Here is a 20435-nt window from a genome sequence, read left to right on the forward strand (position 1 = left end):
CTACTTCAGGACTGGGAGAAATTAGATGTCCTCTGAGTGAGGGAAGAAACACTACACAATTTTGTAAGAAAATGCTTAATTATTTCAGCTCTGAGGTTGTGCTATGTCTAAAAATATTTTCAAGAACACCCTGGAGAGGAAGAGACAGGAGAGACCACAGGTGGCAGTAGTTTGGGGATCTAGGGAATTTCAAGAGACTTTCCAGAAATATTCTCTGGGTCTATTTCAGGGGAAAGTATTTCTTCCATGATACTGACTGTGGAGGAGGAGGAGGGAACATGCTCCACAAAGCAGGTCAACATAAAGCTCAGATCTCAAAGAGATTTCCTAAGAAATCCCTGATGCTCAACTACCAAATGAATCATTTCAGTACCTAGAAGTGGAAACACTGCTTATAAGAAATTTAAGGATACAAGTTGTTCACAACAATAATTTTAAGAGTAAAAGTTAAATATTAGGTCTTTAAATAGTTTCTACATCTATACTTACACAGACATATATACAAAGTGAGTGCTGATAATAAATTCTATACTAAATAGTGGATTGATGCTAATTTCTGCTTCCATGGTACACATATCTTTAGTTTTGTATTAAAGATATTATTATCTAGGGGTTCTCTAAAATTCCTTTATATTTCAGTTACAGATGTTGGTATTATTGAATTAGAATCTAGTGCTTACATATGTACAACTGGCTTTGAAAGTATAGCAAGATTAACATATGTGTTCTGTAGCAATGATTAACTTCATGTAATTATTATCTCTTGCTGAAGTACCTGTTTTGGTATTGTATTTTTCTTTAAAATTATGGAAAGTAAAAATAATTGCAAGTGTGCTTTAAGTGCTTAAAATATTGCAAAAATCACATAAAGAACATAAAATATATTTCCAGACAAAAATTTCTCAGAAGGAAATGCATTATTTATAAAACCAGTAGCATCTCCAAAAGTGTAGAAATATGAATTGAACATATCAGAAATATAGCTACTAAAAGGAAAACATGTAAAAATAATTGGAAAAATCCTTTCTATCAAAATAATGTTGTTTTCCATGACAAAAGAGGTAAAATGTTTTAAAGCATCTTTGTCCACTGAGAGGAAGTTCAAAGAAGTAAGAAAATCAAATGACTTCACCAGGGAAGTACTTGGTAACATCAAGCTCAGGTTCCAGCCTTTTCCAAGTGGCCTTTTTGTTCCTGCTGTTCCCTGCCCAGCTCACAGTGGCAAAGAATTATCATGGAATTGGGTCACAGGTGCTTGAGCAAGGAATAGGGTGATCCTGTCAGGGTTCAGAGATCTGGGGTCACCTTCAGATTTCACTTGGCTTTCACAGCATGAGAGCCCTGAGCACCATAAATCACTGGGGAGTTTGTATACATGTCTTTTCTCTTTGAAGCCATTTCTATTTATCTTTTAATTTTCTTATAACTAGTTAATTGGTGCTACCATTGCTGTCTTGATGTTTGTGAAAATGATCATTTTAAGGTCCCACCTCTGGTAAAGATTCATTTAATATACTTTTTAAGAACACATTTTACCCATGACATTGGATTATCTAAAATTACATAAATATTCCATTCTGATTTAAATAAAAGGTCCTGTTTCTTAAACCATGATCAAATTTTGATATGGTTAGAAACTATACAATCCAGATCCTGTCTCTATGTTATGAATGCTATTAACAACCTATAAAATCAATTTAATATTTACCCAAATAAGTGTAAGTGCTTTAAAAATACATAAAATGGGGGGCATCAAAAAAACATGGTATAGTAGGAATGGAAAGCAGAAAACTCCTTCTAAAAACACATAAAACATGAACATATAGCAGATACAATGCTGCCTGAAAATGACCCAAAGAGTGCAGAAGAGACTACCTACACCTGTGGAAGGAGAGAATACCTCACAGAAATGGGTCAGGAAGCAGCAGAGCCATCTAATACAAAGGAAGAAACACAGAAAACCTGACAAAATGAGGAGCCAGAGGACTGTATTCCAAACAAAACTTCAAGACAAGATGCCAGAAAGAGAGCTAAAAGACACTCAAATCACAAATATTCTTCATAAAGAAATCAAGGTAAAGGTTATAAACATGCTCACAGATCTACAGAATGTCATTCAATATCTCAAGGAGGACATCAACAAAAAGATAGAAGACCTACAAAAGAGCCATTCAGAGCTGAAGAATACAGTACCTGAAATGAAACAAAAAATGAGGGATTTAAAAGTAGATTACCAGAGGTTGAAGAAGCTGTAAATAAAATGTAAATTAGGGAATAGGAAAACAGTGATGTCAAAAACAGAGAGAAAAATGATCTCTAGGAATAAAAGAATAATAAGAAAGCTGTGTGAGCAATCTAAATGGAACAATATTTGCATAATAGTGATAAAAGAAGGAGAAGAGTATGACAAAGGGATAGAACATCCCTTTGAGAAAATAACTGTTGAAAACTTCCCCAATCTGGGAAAGGAATTGGACACTCAAGTCATGAAAGCACAGAAAGCCCCTAAGAAAAAGGAACCCCAGAAAGACAGCACCAACTCATATAATAATTTGAATGGCAAACTTCAAGAAGGAAAGAGTATTGAAAGCAAGCAGGGAGAGAAAGATTACTTATAAAGGATATTCCAACGAACTATCAGCAGCCTTCTCACAGAAATTTTCAAAGCCAGAGGGAGTGGCATGATATATTTAATGCAATGAAACATAAGGACCTCCGAAAAGAATACTCTATCTGGCAAGATTATAATTTAAATTTGAAGAAGGATTTAAACAATTTCCAGTTTAAAAAAAGTCGAAGGTATTCATCACTACTAAGCCACTCCTACAGGATACGTAAAAGGACTGCTTTAGATGGATATGTTACTAATGCTAAATAGCTTCCACCAATGAAAATAAGCCCAGAGTGAAGTTAGTAGACCAATTATTGACCAAGCCCATATGAAATTAAAACACAAGGAGCAAATCAATTACAAGATCAGTCAAGTGACACACAAAAAGTGCAGATTATGATATCTAATACATAAAATAGGATAAGGAAGAAGAAGAAAAAAGTACCTTTAGATTGTGTTTAAAATAGAGTAATCAGCAATTTTCAGATGACTGTTATATAGTAAAGAAGCTATTCTTGAACCTTTGGTAAACACAAAACAAAAGCCTACAATAGATACACAAGAAAAAAAAGAGAAAGAAAGGAAGGAAGGAAGGAAGGAAGGAAGAAAGAAATGAATGAAAGAAAGGAGGGAAGAAGGGAGGAAGGAATAATATCCAATCACAACACTAAAGAAATCTATAAAAAAACAAGAGATTTGTATGAGAATAAAAAAGCAACAGAGAGGCGATATGAAGACAACAGAAAACAATTTAAAAAATGGATATGGAAATGAGTTCATACAATAATCACTTTAAATGTAAATGAACTGAATGGACCAATCAAAAAACATAGGGTGGCAGAGTGGATACAAAATCAAGACCTATCTGTATGCTGCCTATGAGAGACTCACTTCAGACCTAAACACATACACAGCCTAAAAGTAAGGGACGGGAAAAGATACTTCATGCAAATAATAGGGAGAGAAATGCAGTAGTAGTAGTAGTACTTATATCAGAAAAAATAGATCTCATATCAGAAAAACTAGATTTCAAAACAGAGAAAGTAAGAAGAGACAAAGAAGGACATTACATAATGATAAAGGGGTCAGTCCAACAAGAGGATATAACCATTATAAATACTACACACCCAATGCAGGAGCACTTATATATGTAAAACAAATGATAACAGAATTAAAAGGGGAAATAGGCAGCAATACAATCATTTAGGAGATTTTAACAAACCACCCACATCAATAGATCAACTGGACTGAAATTAAATAAGGAAACAGAAGGACTGAACAATTCATTACATCAGATGGACTTAACAGATATTTACAGAACATTCTGACAATAGCATCAGGACACATTTTTTTTAAGTATATATGAAATGTTCTCCAGAATAGATCATATACTGGGCCATGGAAAAGAGCCTCAGTGAATTCAAAGAGATTGAAATTTGTAGCAAACGGCTTCTTAGACCACAAGGGTATAAAATGAGAAATAAATTACACAAGGAAAACAAAAAAGCCTACAAACACATGGAGGTTTAACAACATATTTCTAAATAAATAACTGATCAATGAACAAAATAAAACAAAAATCAAGCAATTCTTGGAGTCAACTGAAAATAAAAACTCAATAGCCCAAAATTTGGGGGCTGCTACAAAGGTAGTTCTAAGAAGGCAATACATAGTGATAATTTCTTACCTCAAAAAACAAGAAAATCCCAAAAAAACAGTGTAAACTAATTAAGAAACATAGAAAAAGAACAAATGAATTCCAAATTTGGTAGGAGGGACATAATAAAGATCAGAGCAGAAATAAATAAAAGAGAAGAATAAAATTTAAAAAATCATTTTAACCTGCAGCTTGTACTTTGAGAAAATGACCAAAATAAATAAACCCTTAGCCAGAATTATCAACAAAAAATTTGGTACTGGCACAAGAACAGACCATTAAATCAAAGGAATAGAATAGAGAGCACAGATATAAACCCATGCATATATGGTCAGTTAATATATGATAAAATTGCCAGGAATACACAACGAGGAAAAGACAGCCTCTTCACCAAATGATGTTGGGAAAATTGGACAGCTACATACAAGAGAATTAAACTGGATTATTGTCTAACTCTACTCAAAAGTAAACTTGAAATGGATCGAAGACCTGAATGTAAATCATGAAACCATAAATCTCTTAGAAGAAAACATAGGCCAAAATCTCTTGAATATAAACATGAGCAACATTTTCCTGGACATATCTCCTTGGGCAAGGGAAACAAAATCAAATCTGAGCAATTGTGACTACATCATACAAAAGAACCTTCTGTAGAATGAAAGCCACCATCAGCAGAACAAAAAGTCACCCTACAGTATGGGAGAATAAATTTATAAATAACTCATCTAGTAAGGGGTTAACATCAATATATATATAAAGAACTTGTATGCCTCAACACACACACAAAAATTAAACCAATTAAAAAATGGATGGAGGACATGAACAGACACTTCTCCAGAGAGAGATGGCCAAGAGGTACATGAAAAGATGCTCCACATCACTAATCATCAGGAAAATACAAATTACAAACACTAAGAGATAAGAACCTAACACCAGTTAGAATGGCCACAACCCAAAGGACAAGAAACAACAAATTCTGGTGAGGATGTGGAGAAACCTAACCCTCCTGTGCTGTTGATGGGAATGTAAATTGGGGCAATACTTGTGGAAAGCAATATCAGTATATGATATATAATATATATAGCTTTTTTATTACCAATTCTATTTAATTGCTCTTAATTCATCTGATCAGTTTTTTCTGTTTCTTCCTTGGTCAGTCTTAGAAGATGGTATTTTTCTAGAAAGTTGTCCATTTCTCCCAGTTTATTGGCATATAATTTTTCATAGTGTTCTCTAATAATTCTTTGTATTTCTAGGGTGTCTGTTGTGATTATTACTTCTTCATTTCTGACTTTTTTTTATGTGTGTACACTCTCTTTTTCTTGATAAGTCTGGTTAGGGCTTTGTCTATTTTGTTTACTTTCTCAAAGAACCAGATGCTGGTTTCATTGATTTTTTCTATTGTTTTATTCTTCTCTATTTTATTTATCTCTGCTCTGATCTTTATTATGTCCCTCCTTCTACTAATTTTGAGCTTCATTTGTTCTTTCTCTAGTTTCTTTAACGGTGAGTTTGGACTGTTTATTTGAGATTGTTCTTGTTTTCTGAGGTAAGGTTGTTTTGCTATGTACTTTCCTCTTATAACTGCCTTTGCTGCATCCTCGAGGTTTTGATCTGTTGAGATCTTGTTCTCATTCGTCTCCATGTATTGCTTGATCTCTGTTTTAATTTGATCATTTATCCACTAATTATTTAGTATCATGTTGTTTAGCCTCAATGTACTTGTAGGCTTTTTTGTTTTCTTTGCATAATTTATTTCTCGTTTCATTCCACTGTGGTCTCAGTCTCTTTGAATTCTTTGAGGCCCTTTTTTGTGCCCTAGTATGTGATCTTTTCTGGAGAATGTTCCATGTATGCTTGAGAAGAATGTGTATCCTGATGCTTTTGTGTGGAATGTTTTCTAGATATTTGTTAAGTCCATCTGATCTATTCTGTTGTTCAGTTCCTCTTTCTGTCTTGTTGATTTGTCTATTGATGTGGGTGGTGTGTGTTATAGTTTACTAAAATGAATGTGTTGAAGTCTATTTCCTCCTTTAATTCTGTTAGTATTTGTTTTACATATGTAAGTGCTCCTATGTTGGGTGCATAGATATTTATAATCGTTATATCCTCTTGTTGGACTGATCCCTTTATCATTTATGGAATGTCCTTCTTTATCTCTTATAACTTTCTTTGTTTTGAAACCTATTTTGTATGATATAAGTACAGCTACTTCTATTTTTTTCTCATTATGATTTGCATGAGCTATCTTTCTCCATTCCTTCACTTTTAGTCTGTGTATGTCTTTGGGTCTGAAGTGAGTCTCTCGCAGGCAGCATATAGATGGGTCTTGCTATTTTATCCATTCAGTGACTGTATGTCTTTTGATTGGTGCATTCAGTCCATTTACACTTAATGTGATTATTGATAGATATGAACTTATTGCCATTTTATTAATCGTTCCTGGTTTTTATATCTCCTCTCTGCTCCTTTTCTCCTTTTAGACTCTTGTTATTTGATGGATTTCCTTGGTGTTGTGATTAGATTTTCTTTCTCTTCCTTCCTTCCTTCCTCCCTTCCTCCCTTCTTTTCTTTCTTCTTTCCTTCCTTCCTCTCTTCCTCCCTTCTTTTCTTTCTTCTTTCCTTCCTCACTTCCTCCCTTCCTTTCTTTCTTTCTTTCTTTCTTTCTTTCTTTCTTTCTTTCTTTCTTTCTTCCTTCCTTCCTTCCTTCTTTCCTTCATTCCTTCCTTCCTTCCTTCATTCCTTCCTCCCTCCCTCTCTCTCTCTCTCTCTTTCTTCTCTTTCCTCTCACCTCTCCTCCCCCCTCTTTTCTTTTCTATATCTATTGTAAGTTTAATTTTTTGGTTAACAAAGATCTGAGAACAGCTTCCTTACTATGTAACAGTCTTTCTTAAATTTTTGATTACTCTGTTTCTAACATGATCTAAAGGTATTTTTTTACTGTGTTCTTCTTCCTCTTCCACACTTTTCATTATGTGTCATATTCTGTAATTTTTTGCATCCCTTAACTGATGCTTACTTTCCTCCTTCTGTTTGAATTTCATACTTGCTTGGTAGTTAATTGGTATACTGCCCTTACTATGGGTTTATTTTCATTATTGAAGGGTTTTTTGCCTTAGGAACAGTCCCATGTAGAGCAGCCCCTTTAAAATATCTGGTAAGGCTGGCTTAGTGGTGGTGGTGAATTCTTTCAACTTTTGTTTATCTGGAAATTGTTTAACCCCTACTTCAAATGTAAATTATCATCTTGCCAGTTAGAGTATTCTTCATTGGAATTCCTTCTGTTTCATTACATCAAATATGTTATGCCTTTCCCTTCTGGTCTGTTCTCTTTCTGATGAGAAGTGTGCTGATAGCCTGATGGGGTTTCTTTCATAAGTAATTTTTTCTCTCTGTGTGTGCTTTCAATACTATCTCCTTGTTCTTAAACTTTGTCATTTAAATTATTATATGTCTTGCTGTTCTCTTCCTGGGTTTTCTTTTGTTAGGGGCTCTCTGTGCTTTCATGACCTGAGTGTCTATGTCCTTCCCCAGACTGGGGAAGTTTTCAACAATTATTTCCTCAAAGTGACTTTCTATCCCTTTGTCTCCCTCTTCTCCTTCTGGTACACATATTATGTGAATACTGTTCCATTCGGACTGCTCACACAGTTTTCTCCATATTCCTTCATTCCTAGACATCCCTTTTTTCTCTGTGTCTTTGGCATCATTGTTTTCCTATTCCCTTTTATCCATTTCATTTACAGCTTCTTCAACCTCTGATAATGTACTTTTAATCCTTCATTTTATGTTTCATTTCAGATACTGTATCTTTCTTCTCTGAGTGTCTCTTTTCTGGGTGGGTCTTCTGTCTTTTTGTTGAGACCATCCCTGAGATCTTGAACATCGTTTTTGTGGATCCCTGAGCATGTTTATGACTTTTAATTTAAGTCTTTTTCAAGACGGTTGGTGATTTCAACTTCATTCACCCCCCTTTCTGGTGTTTTGTCTTTTACTTTTGTTTGAAATATATTTCTTTGCCCCCTCATATTTTCAGTGTTTCTATGTTTCTTCCTGTGGAATAATAGCTTTATGCATGAAGCACCCTCTAGTGCTCAGACACCCAAGACACTTTGCTTTCCAGTGCAGGAGCCCCAGATGTTGGCATTCAGGAGGTGGGGTACCTTTCTGTCTGGTTGTGGTCTGATTCCAGGTGAGCTTTTTGATTCAGCCACACCTTTGTAATGACCACAGAAGTCTCTGCTGGAGTAGCTGTGGTGGGGCCACCCTCTTCCTGGCCTACAGCAGTGGTGGAGTTTTCAGAGTTAAAGGGGTGGGCAGGCTTGCGTGTATCTGTCCAGGCCCAATGTATGGACACTCCCATTTAGAAATGAGCTCTCAGGGAGCTACCAAAGGCAGTTCCTAGGCTGAGCCAATCAAGTCTGAGAAAGCTGGGAGAGTCTCCCTCAGCCTACCCAGCAGCATAGTCCAGCACTGCTGCTGGGCCAAGTGGGCCACCTGCAGGATGTGTGCACAGGGTGGAGCCTTGGGGTGCATTGCCATTGTGGGGTATTGGGATTCTGGGGCTCCCAGTGTTCCTGGGCAGAGAGCTTGGCTTAATCCTTGCCCTTCTGGTGCCATTCCCATTGTTGGGAAGTCTTTCAAAGGGCTTTCCTTGCTTTTATCTCTGGGGGGCTGGTAGAGCATTCCTGTGTCCCGTTAGCACCTGGAGTCTCAGCCTCCATGAGTGTTCCACCTATATTTGTTTTCCAGTCAAACTAATCACCAGAACACCTTGTAATGTGGTCTTGTGCTCCCAGAGCAGATCCCCTGAGCCAGGTGTTCAGTATTCCTGGTTTCCTAATCCCTCCCCACTGTGTTCCTCTTCTTCCTCACTTTGGGGTGGGCTCAAGTCCCACTGGAGCTTGGTTTTCCAGTTTACCCTTTACTGAGGTCATCTCTTCTTCCCCAGATGTATGTGGTCAGTTCTGCAGTCTTCAGGTCATTTTCAGTTTTAGTTGTAATTGTTGGATATTTGTGTTTTATGTGTTTTGGGGAGGTTGCCTCCTTACTCCACCATCATTTTCCTGGAATCTTGCATTCTCATTATGATGGGTCAAATTAGATGCGGACTGCAAATTAATTACTAAATTTAATGTGGTAAAATTTATGAAAGTGTGAAAGTCATCAATTTCTTGACAAGATATGTATTGTGGAGTTTTGGGGGCAATGCCTGATCAGAATGTGTTAAGAGGATGTAGCAGGGGAGGCTTGGGGAAAGCTCTGAGAAAACTTTTTCAAGGATATATTCTGTGAATGGCATCAGAAATTTTTTCATAATTTTCAGGAGCATTGAAGGTAGAGATTATTTAAAAATCATATAAAATACTATATTTGCAAGAAATTGGAATGACCACATAGAAAAAGAAGCATTATGATGCAAGATACATAAACAAAACAATTCCTGGATGGATTTCCTAGATGCTGGGAAAAGAGATAAGAGCTAGTGCAGGAAGGGAGGAACTGGGAAAAAATAAGAGGGTTGATACCTTCCTGTATGGTCAAAAAGGGAGTGCTGAATGTGTAATTTCTGAATCTTGGAGCAAAGAGTGCTGAGTGTGTGACTTCTGAATCTTGAAGGTAATAGAACAGTGGGGGGAGTGCCTGTGATGTATCATCTGATCACTTCTTTATTCTCAGGATTGCCTCTCAGCCCCAATTTATCCCCTTCTGGGCTGCCTTGTGATAAGCAATCTGGAGCCCATAAACATTTCAGTTTTATTGACAAATGTTTGTCAGTAGATGGTGCTGGGGGATCACACAACTGTTAGTGAGTGATGACCTGACAGTAAGTAGAAGAGGGTGCTTTCAAGGTAGGTTTTACTGGCTTTCTAGGTGGGTTCCGCAGCATGACTTACCAGCCCCCCACCAAGTGTCTGCCCCGCAAGTTCTGCTGTCATCCCTGCACACCGTCTTTTGCACCCCGCCTGTGCACCTCAACACACTTCTCCACCCACCACTGGTCCACAGCCACATACCTTCTTCTGTCATATGAAACACTATTGACAGATACTTTTTTCCAACTTCTCCCCATATCAGGCATTTGTGTATGCTGTATAGTCATCTTTCTATCAACAATGATGTTACACATTGAAAAGGAAACTCATAGACCCAATCTGGCTCTACATTGGACATTTCTCTTTGCCAAGGGAAAAAAATGTTAAAACATTGCTAATAATAAATGAAGAGAGCAACAATTAACATTTTTGGTAAAAGATCCATTACATTCTCTGTCTGATAATATGGAGTGTAGTTGGAAAACACTGATTATGTCAATTGTCAACACTGTGCAATCATATATACTTAGAAAAGCCAAAATACCTGTAGCAAATAATATCTATGGCAAAGTGTTGCATGATTCCATTTGTTGTTGCTTGGTTTGCGAAAATACTCTTTATATTCACATCACCCTGTATTTTACTCCACTTCTTCAATTATCAGATATTTCTGTCTTCTGAAATTCTGTGTTTTACATTATGACTGTCCATCAATCTTAGTTTTGTGAAAGAAACAGATTATTAATAATCCTAAATACATTGCCTCAGCAAGAAATCTGTTACAAAACAGCCTTGCCTGAACTTTCTGTCCTATTGGGTAATGTTAGCTATAGACTGTATGCTGTGAGGTGGATGTCTAAAACTTATTCATCTTGCATGACTGAGTTTGCAGTTTTGTCTATCACCTACCTCTATTTGACCACCATTCCCCTCTCCCCATTCCTGGTGAATGCTACTTAAATATCTGCTTCTATGAGTTTGACTCTTTTAGTTTCTACATGAAAGTGAGATTATACAATTTTTTTCCTTCTGTGTCTGGCCTATTTCACTTAGCACAGTGTCTTCTGTGTTTATCCATTTTGTTGCAAACAGCAGTTTTTCCTACTTTTTAGGGGTCGAATATTTTTGATAATTTTTTCAGTTTACACAATAGGTACAATTTTGTTTCTTTTTTCCTAATGTTTGTTATAACAATTCTGTTTTCTGTATCTTATTTCATTGGCTAGAAAACCCAGAGTAGGTTTATATTATAACATCAGTGTCTTTTGAAAGCAAAAGAAAATAATATTTTAATTTTATGTCTGAATTTGATGTTTGTTATTATAGTTATTTTTTATCAGAAAAAAAGATGATATTAGCATTCCTTTTTCCTGAGATATTTTTAATTAGAAATGGTTGTTGAATTTTACTAAAATAGATTTAATTCCCTCTTGAGATACTTTTATTGGAGTATATTTGACATACAATATTATATTGTTTAAAGTTTGCATCATAGTTATTCAACAATTATGTACATTATTAAATCCTCATCCTAACTAGTGTAGTTATTATCTGTCACTGTAGAAAATTTTACATAACTAATTGACAATATTCTCTATGTTGTACCTTTGTTCTATAGGGGGATCATTTTCTCTTGATTATTTAACTCTAGCAAATATTTGTCTTGAATTTTATCATTTAGAATGTTTTTAACTGTAAATTTTATTAATTTTATAGAGGCAGAAACATTCTTTTTTCTATTATTTTCTTATGTTAATTGTTGTGAAGATGTTTAGAATATTGTTTCATTTGTCCAACGTGATGCATATTTGGTAGAATATTTCTAATTATGTCTTCTTGACATATTTTCCATTAAAAATGGCATATCTCATAGGTATAAATCAATAAAATATAATGAAATAAACATACCCATATATTGATCACTCATGAAAAGCAAAAAAAAAAACACATCTACAGAGCAAAATAGAAGACCTCGTTTGAAACTTTGCAATATGTGGTAACTTGCTTATTTCTTCATCAATTTTCCCAGCATTTATTAATTTTATTAGTGTTTTCAAACTTCTAAAATTTTTTCCAGTTTAAACATTTGTAAGCTTGTTTTCTTTTATTTTTACTGATATTATCTGTCTTATACTGTTTATGCTCTTTTTATGTGATAAATGTCCTGTGTGCTTTTTAAAATTTTGATTAACTGATTAGACCATTGATTACCGTCCATTTAAAATTTCTAAATGCAAAGTTAAATCTGAACATTTGTCTTTAATCATGACTTAGGTTTATCCTATGATAAACACTACAGAGTATTTGCATTATTTCTCATTTCAGTGTTATGCTCACTTTGGCATTGAGATATCCTTCCTCCTTTTTCTTGGGCTTATAGACAAACTGTTGTAGTTTTTCTCATATCAAATTATAACACTATGAATAAATAAATCATAACTATACAATGTGGTCATTTTTACAAGTTTAACACACCATCACAACCAGAACCAAAATCAAGAAAAAATGTACTCATATTCCAAATGTATCAACTTTGTACCATTTCAATTATTAATATCTCATAGTAGAACAATATAATGACTTCAAACGACCAATTTGTATGCATATGCTTATGTTTTTTATAAATGAAATCATCTTGAGTTCTGCTTCATATCTGTCTCTTTCTGTTAATTATGGTGATTATCTGAATCAACATTACTTAGTGTCGCCATCATTAAATCATAATTTAGCTGTATATTTTTCAGCACTGTGTTAGTTTCCAGTTTGTGCAATGTAAAATTGCTGTACATATTTATGTGAGTAGGTCAGGAGCATAGATCCATAGGGTGGTGGAGTAATGAACTTAACACCTTAAGGTTGAATCACATGATTTATTTTGCACTTTCCTTTCACACAACATTCAAAGGATGATCACACATATAATGGATCAATACATCTCATACTGGTTATGACAAATGGTCTGTGTCCAGGCTGTCCCAATCAGCCTCTTGTCTTTCCCACAGTGTGTTCTAGGAGTTCCACCTTTAGGGAAGGTGATGAAGCAGAGAAAGTTCCAGAGGAGTGATAAATATGTGATAGGGCTGAAGAGTGGGCAGATGAGCAGGAGCAAACTTTGGAGCACATGTCTGTCTCCTAGTGTGAGGGACCACTGGAACAAGCTTGCTGCAAGTGCTCTGTGCCCAGTCCCTTAAATAATCCAGTCCATCCATCCAGAGGTTGGAGATAAGAGGGGGCTGTCCCCATCTGGTTAAGGCACTCACACACACACCCTTTAAGGTGAGGTATGTTCCCAGAGACAGTTGGCATGAAAGCAGGCAAACCTGACATAAGCAACTCCATATTGGCTGGTTGTATCAATGCATCTCCTAATACCCATGTGTTACTTGTAAGTTAGGGGTGTCATTTCTTTCTTTTGCATTTTCCAATTAATATTTTCTTAAGAACACAAATCACACACATGACTATGAATACCTCCAGTACAATAGTTTTAAATGAATTCCATAAATTCACAAAAGATTCATGAATCTGAGCTATGGGACACCTTCCTTTACACATACCTATCCATATCTCTCATCAGAGCCATCCATGGATTGCACGGGGTCAACATAGCTCTTGCATTACTTTCATGTACAGAAAAATCTTGGTAAAGTCCAATTACCACCTTGTCTAATGATCTCATGGAGCTCTTGGTTGTGGACTCTCTGTAGGGAGTACTGTGGTCAGTTTGCCCAACTGCTGTCTATGAGCTGTTACTGTCTGCTTTTAAGGTAAAGATCCTCTGACATTTATCTAATAACCTTATTGTGACTCATCCAGTTCCCAGTCTGTCAAACATGGCAATGATACATGCCACTGAGTGTGATCTGTTCCTAAAAACCTTGACTAGTAAGCTTGGTCCCTCACGTTCACCCTTGAGGCTTTGGCTGTTCCCTGGCACTCATTCATACATGGGAAATGCACTTTCTCTATGCTCCTTCCTTCAGCCTGCACTGTAATATTATCATCACAGATCATAAACAAGTCATCACCAGTGTTAAATATGTGATTTCCCACAGATATTTTCACTATCTTGGCCATTGATGTTAGAACCTCCAATGATTCCCAGGTCGCTTGTATATATGGGCTAATTTCATAGACACAGGATTTTCTTGTGGGTATGCTGTCAACCATCAACTATTCTCCCTTAGGTATGAAATCCATTGATCTCCAAATTTACATGGAACACTTTCAACTCCAGGCACCAATTTCTGTATGCCTCCTGTGAGTTCTAAGATTACAAATTGATATTGCCCAGCTGGGTTATATCCATAGCATTGAGTAGTGTCCAATAATATAGGTAGAATTGACTGTTGGCCTATAAATCGACTGGAAGTCTATCCCCTATAGTAACTGTTGCTAAGTTTTGTATATTATAGCAGTATTGGGAAAATTATAAGTTGTCAAGAGATATTTTTAACTTGATGTGGTTTATTTGTGCCTTAAGTGTCTGATATTCTAAACTAACAACCTGTGAAGAATATAGTTGTTAGATGTCTTGCATAAGTTGCATAGCGTGGGCGACTTCATGCAATAAGGAAGAGATCTGATTGGAAAACACATGATAATTTTCCTCTAAAGTCCATTTTCTTTAGGTTGTTTCTACAATTTGGGCTTATTGCATAGCAGCTGTGACTGCCAAGGCAGCAATAGCTATCCACTCAAAAATTTCCCTCCTTTGTCTATGAAGATTTCCTAATTGTGCTCCCTCAGGAAACACAGGTGCAATACACTGTTTTGGTTGCAAAAATTGTGTGCAATGAGAAAATACCTTGAGATATTAAAATATTTGAGATAGTAATAATCCATATCTTCAGTCTAGGTTTAAGTAATATCTAATAGGTAAAAGTGGTTGGCATAATAATTCAAATTGACGACTAGAGTAGGTGAATCAGTAGTTAACAGCCATCTATGCATAAAGATGGGTTTATAATGGACTGTTAGAAAGTGGACAGTGAAATTATATTTATCTCTCTATATATAACAAGGACCATAGTCAGAATCAGTCATATTAGGGCAAGAACTAAAATCTAATGGACATACCTTAACTTGGTGTTGTGTAGAAAATATCCAGGTATTCAGGTCATAAGGATATAAAATTTTTGATCCTTATGTTATTTTATGCCAATCATCTAGGTATGGCATGATCACGTACCAGAAGTTAGGTAGTCATCCAGAATAAATTGATGTGGTGGTGGGATCACATTTGGTACCATAGGTGGACAACCAAGACATATGTATTACTTATAAAAATTTAAATTTAGTCAAAATTTTATAATAAATTTTAGGATCATCATAATTAAAGCATTGCAGTATTTGCATTTTCAAAGAGATCAGAATAGGAAGTTTAATAATATTGGTTAACATATTTTTGGAAAGTCTTCCCATTAAAAGACATATTTGCTTTCTTCAGCTTAACAAGAAAAAAGCCAAAGTCATAAACATGAGGAGTATATTGTTGTTGAATAGGTTCCCCACAAACAATTCATAGCATTATATATAAAGAATTTTAGAAGCTATTATATGTTGACAAATGATGCAACAATAAACTTTGGTGAACAGAAACAAACAGAAAATGTTTGTCAAAGAACCAAGACTCACTATGTAAATTAGGATAGGCCTGTATGCAATAACAGGTGTCTTCAGATATGTGTAAGCCATACTGTACAGGAGTACCTAACTTAGGTATTGCCCAAGAGGACAAATGGGAAGCTGTGTCTAATTACATATCTAGTAGGGGAAGATTCTTGTAAAGTTGTGTTTTACCACTGAGCGGTATTAGGTTTAAGGTAGATTACCTTTGAAATATTAAATTCTGTCCAATGAAATATTTTAATTAAGGTTAAGGGATCCTCTGGATTTTTGCAAATCAGACAAAGGCATGAATATCAGGTCTGCTGACCATGAGATTGGTAACTGTAGAACAATCGGGGCATTGCTTAATGCCCAGGCTGTTAAAAAGTTGTGTACAATTAGCTGTCCAATTTACAGTAGCAAAGGTTAAATCGTTCAGAGAAGTAAATTTCAACATTGTATTTTCTAATCTAAACAAGGCATTAAAAGAGTGAGCCTGCATGTCCATATGTTCAGGTTGGCATTTAGCAGGAAGATTATATGTGCTTGGCCAATGAGTATAAAGAACTAAAGCGGAGGCATAATTAAATTACGTTTCATTCAAAGGTGCATGTTCATATCTCTCTGGGTTACCTGATTCAAATAAATATTGGGTCAAAGGAGCATCATTTATTGGAAAACATATTCATAGTAAATCTAAATTTAAAATTTGTGTGATGGATATTTGTAAACTGACTTTATCACTGATGTCCAGGTCAGTGCTAGCCCCCAAGATGCAATAATAAATAAAATTTTTGCATAAGGATAACCAGAAATCAGTTATCCTATTAAGGTAGCAATATTCAGGAAACTTTTGATTAGGTTTAAGTTTGATTATTGGGTAATAGACCAATGATAATTATTGGAGGAGTGAAAGAATTCTAATCTAAAGCAAACATCCAAGATTTAAAGTATTGCTCTGGAGTACTTCTTTTTGTAGTTATATATATTAATTTTAAAAAGCTTTCATGCTGGTAACTATGATTTGCAATAGCCATGTCACCGAATGTAAAGACATTTGGAAGTCCTATTAAATTGTAGGTAATCTATGTTAAATTATGGATCTTAATCATAGTTCCATGCAAACCATCACCATATGGTAATGGGAGACGGTCTGGGAATGGAGAAAATTCAAACTTGGAGAATGGTAAGGTAGGTGTAGAACTTGGGGATTTACCAAAATCAGTATTTCCTTCATTATAATCACTTCCCTTATAATCATAATTATAATCTTCAAGTAATTGAGAGGGATTATACCAAAAATTCACACGTACATCAATTAATGGGGTTATGTATGCAATATTCCAGCATGTGATATTTTCAGTGTTAAGCTTATTATCAACCATAATAGGAAAGACCTCAAAGAGTTAAGGCAATCCAGTTTTATTGGTCTGTAAATCACCATATTAGAATACATCTTTAGCCAATTTTTCATAACTCAAGACTATATGTTTCTTAGGTTTTGTATAATTTGTATAGCACCCATTCTTTATACATCGAGATGTCATCATATAGCGTGGTACTGGTGTGGTTAATATCACAGAAATGCTAATTGAATCTTGCATTTGTACGACATCTAATAAAGTGGTCATGCATGTGTTCCCAGAATTTCGGCTGCTCACTTATACGAAAAGGTCAATATTGTCTCAGTAGAATATGTTCAGACTATAAAGTTTTGGGTTTGGCTCTAATTGACCATTCATAGTAAATGGTGTCATTAAATAATACGTGGAATGGAAAAAGGTCTAATGTACCATGAACAGGTGATTGTGTTGAATTTGGTTTGGCAGTAGTAGGTACTGTTAAGTGAGGAAGCTCCTCGGTTACAGTAGTAGCTTCCTGTAGCCAAAGGTGATGAAGAAACTGTAAAAGAGATGGATGACATTAAAGTAGAGGATGCAGAGGCTTTAAAAGTGCTCTGGCAAAGGAAAAGAAAGATCAGCCAACTGAGGAGCTGTCTGCTGTTCATATTGACTGACTGTGTTAGGAAAATATTCTTCTATAAAGAGATAGAACTGGGTAGCAATAAAATTTAAGATTGTAACTTAATCACAAGGTGATGTTAGCTGTTGCAGGTCAGAGAATATCTTATCCAGATTTTTATGGACACACGGATTAAGCAAAGCTGTACTCCTTGATTTCTTCCTCTTATATGACATTAACCTCCTATAAATTCTACTGCATATGCGTGTGATTACTTTCAGCATATTAAATAAAGAAAATCTGATTTACAGATTTTTTGGTAGTAAGTTAGGTAAAGGTATGCAGCAGAAAAGAAAATAGCTAAATGTATAACTAACTATTACTAGCCAAGATTTAAGGGAAAGGCATCACTCAACATTGATTACTTATCCTTATAATATCCTTATAACTAATAGTCTTATATACAAACACTCAAGTAGTATAAAGAAAACAATATACCCTTAGCAGATATGGCTAAAATTACTAATAGAAACACAGTAAGGGACCACAGTCCAGAAAAAAGTGGGGCTTGAGAAAATGTTTCTATCTTAGATCCTCTAGCAATAAAAACTTAAAAGAGCAAACACACACACACTTGGTATTATAATAAACTAAGTAAGAAAGAAAAAGTGCCTAACAAAGCTCTAATCTTTATCACATCTTGCACGAGCAACCTGAAGATCTCCCTCTATGGGATATTCACAGGCAGAAGGGGATGTATGTCTTTAATTCCTCTTTCAATGTCTGGTATGAAGATCATCGATTCTTTGCAATTGCAGTCCATTAGGGGTCGCTGTCCATAGCATATTTGGACCAGCGGCAGCAATAATTTCCTGTTTGGAAAATATGGCAGGTTTGTTCCTAGATTTAGTGTTAGTCTTGGGGCACATCACTGGCTCTCCTTTTGTGAGTTGGTGATTTACAAACATAATTCCAGGCTTGACGAACAACCTTTCCACTTAGCTGGACACCCATAGCAGTTTCTCTAGAATTAGGTTAAAACAAGTCACATCCAACATTTCTTGGAACACGGAGTCTCAATTAAAGAAATCTCTGTTTTTAATAAATGATTAAAATTTCAACATGTCCTGCAGCTCTCAGATTATATGATACATGGAAATTCCACATTATATCATAACTCGATGCCATTTTCTGGATCAGGTGTCCTGTAAAATGTGAGCCTTGATTGGACTCCATCACTCTAGGTGCCCAAAATGCTGCCATCCATTTATACAGCATGCGGTAAATGCTACGTTGATTTGGTGTGTTATCAGCACAAACTAAGCCTATGCCTGACCAAGTATCAGCCATGGTGCAAGTATATTTACTGGTCCACTTACACTTAGGTAGTGGTCCTATAAAATCAGTTTTGTCTAACAAGTTAAAAGTGGCAGGCTTGTATTCCTTTGGAGCTTGTCTATGAACAAATTAGTTATTCTTTCCCTACAGTATTCACAACTCTTAATAGCATTTTGAACAACTTTCCAAGTAGCAATCAAATTCCTCTTATGAAGCCAATTATACAGTTTATGTGCTCCTCTTTGTCCCATTTCAATATGCAATCTAAGTACATCTGGAGTATGCATTAGTCACCATTAGGACTAACAGGATAAAATATTTATGATGTGTCATCCTTTGTCTTATGCAATTTAAGCTTAGGAATAGGAGTCTTAATATGTCATTCTTCATCATCAGACCTGTGTAATTTAAGCTTAGGGATAGATTTATTAACTTGTGTTGCTCTGATCTTGGTTGCCTTGTCTGGCATAAACTAAGCCTTGAGAGTATCCTTGTTAGTATGTACATCTACATGTTTGACCAGGATGCAACAGGAGCTTCACATAATTTAATTCAATACTCCTTACCTCTTTATCAGTAATTAAAAAATCAGTTTCTCTCCACTTAGATGACCATATGCAAAGGCCATTGACTAATGCCCAAGAATCTGTGCAAATATACACAACAGGTGTTGGTTTTTTGCTGGACTTTTCTACAACTATCCAACAAGTGACCACTTCAACATCTACATTCTGTACAGACACATCAAACCCTTCCTTGGTAGTTGTTTTATTGTTCCCGGGTCTGAAGGCTGCTGTCTTCCATTCCATTTTGTTCCACTTGGTGACTGCAGAGCCATCTGTAAAACACACATTTTCAATGTCTGTACTATAATCACGGCCTCAAGAACCAATAGGCTGATAAATAGGGGTTCTGATAGTCATTGGTGGTGAGACAGACATATCATTGATTTCCTCAGATAGCATAGTAGGCGCTCTGGAGATCAGACTTAGTGCCCTTTTTGAGATGTACCATTTCCAATTTAGCACCTTAGGATCAATTTGTAGACTACAGGAGTCTTAGAGGGAACATCTGAACCATGCAAGCAGAGGAATTTGAGACTGCATGCATTGCGGCATTTCTCCCATTATAGAGGTGGTTTGTTTAAGTGCCTTATAGAGAGTTCAAATAGTGTTTTCAAATATGGAGTACTTGGCCTGTGCATATTGGAATATTTTGGTCCAAAATCCTACAGGTAAGGATTTCCTGTCTGTAGGTACCTAGAGATTCCAGGATCTATAGTCTCTCAAAAATATGATTTCAAGTCTGACTTTGCTGATAAAACCAATGTATGAAATAGAGATAGATATTGCTGAATAGTATCTAGTGCCTCTTGCTGAGGTTCTCCCCAAATCTTCAGCCTTATGAATAACCTTGTAAATAGGTTCTAGAATTAACTTAG

The sequence above is a fragment of the Manis pentadactyla genome, chromosome 13, assembly GCF_030020395.1.
Source record: "Manis pentadactyla isolate mManPen7 chromosome 13, mManPen7.hap1, whole genome shotgun sequence".
NCBI lineage: Eukaryota > Metazoa > Chordata > Mammalia > Pholidota > Manidae > Manis > Manis pentadactyla.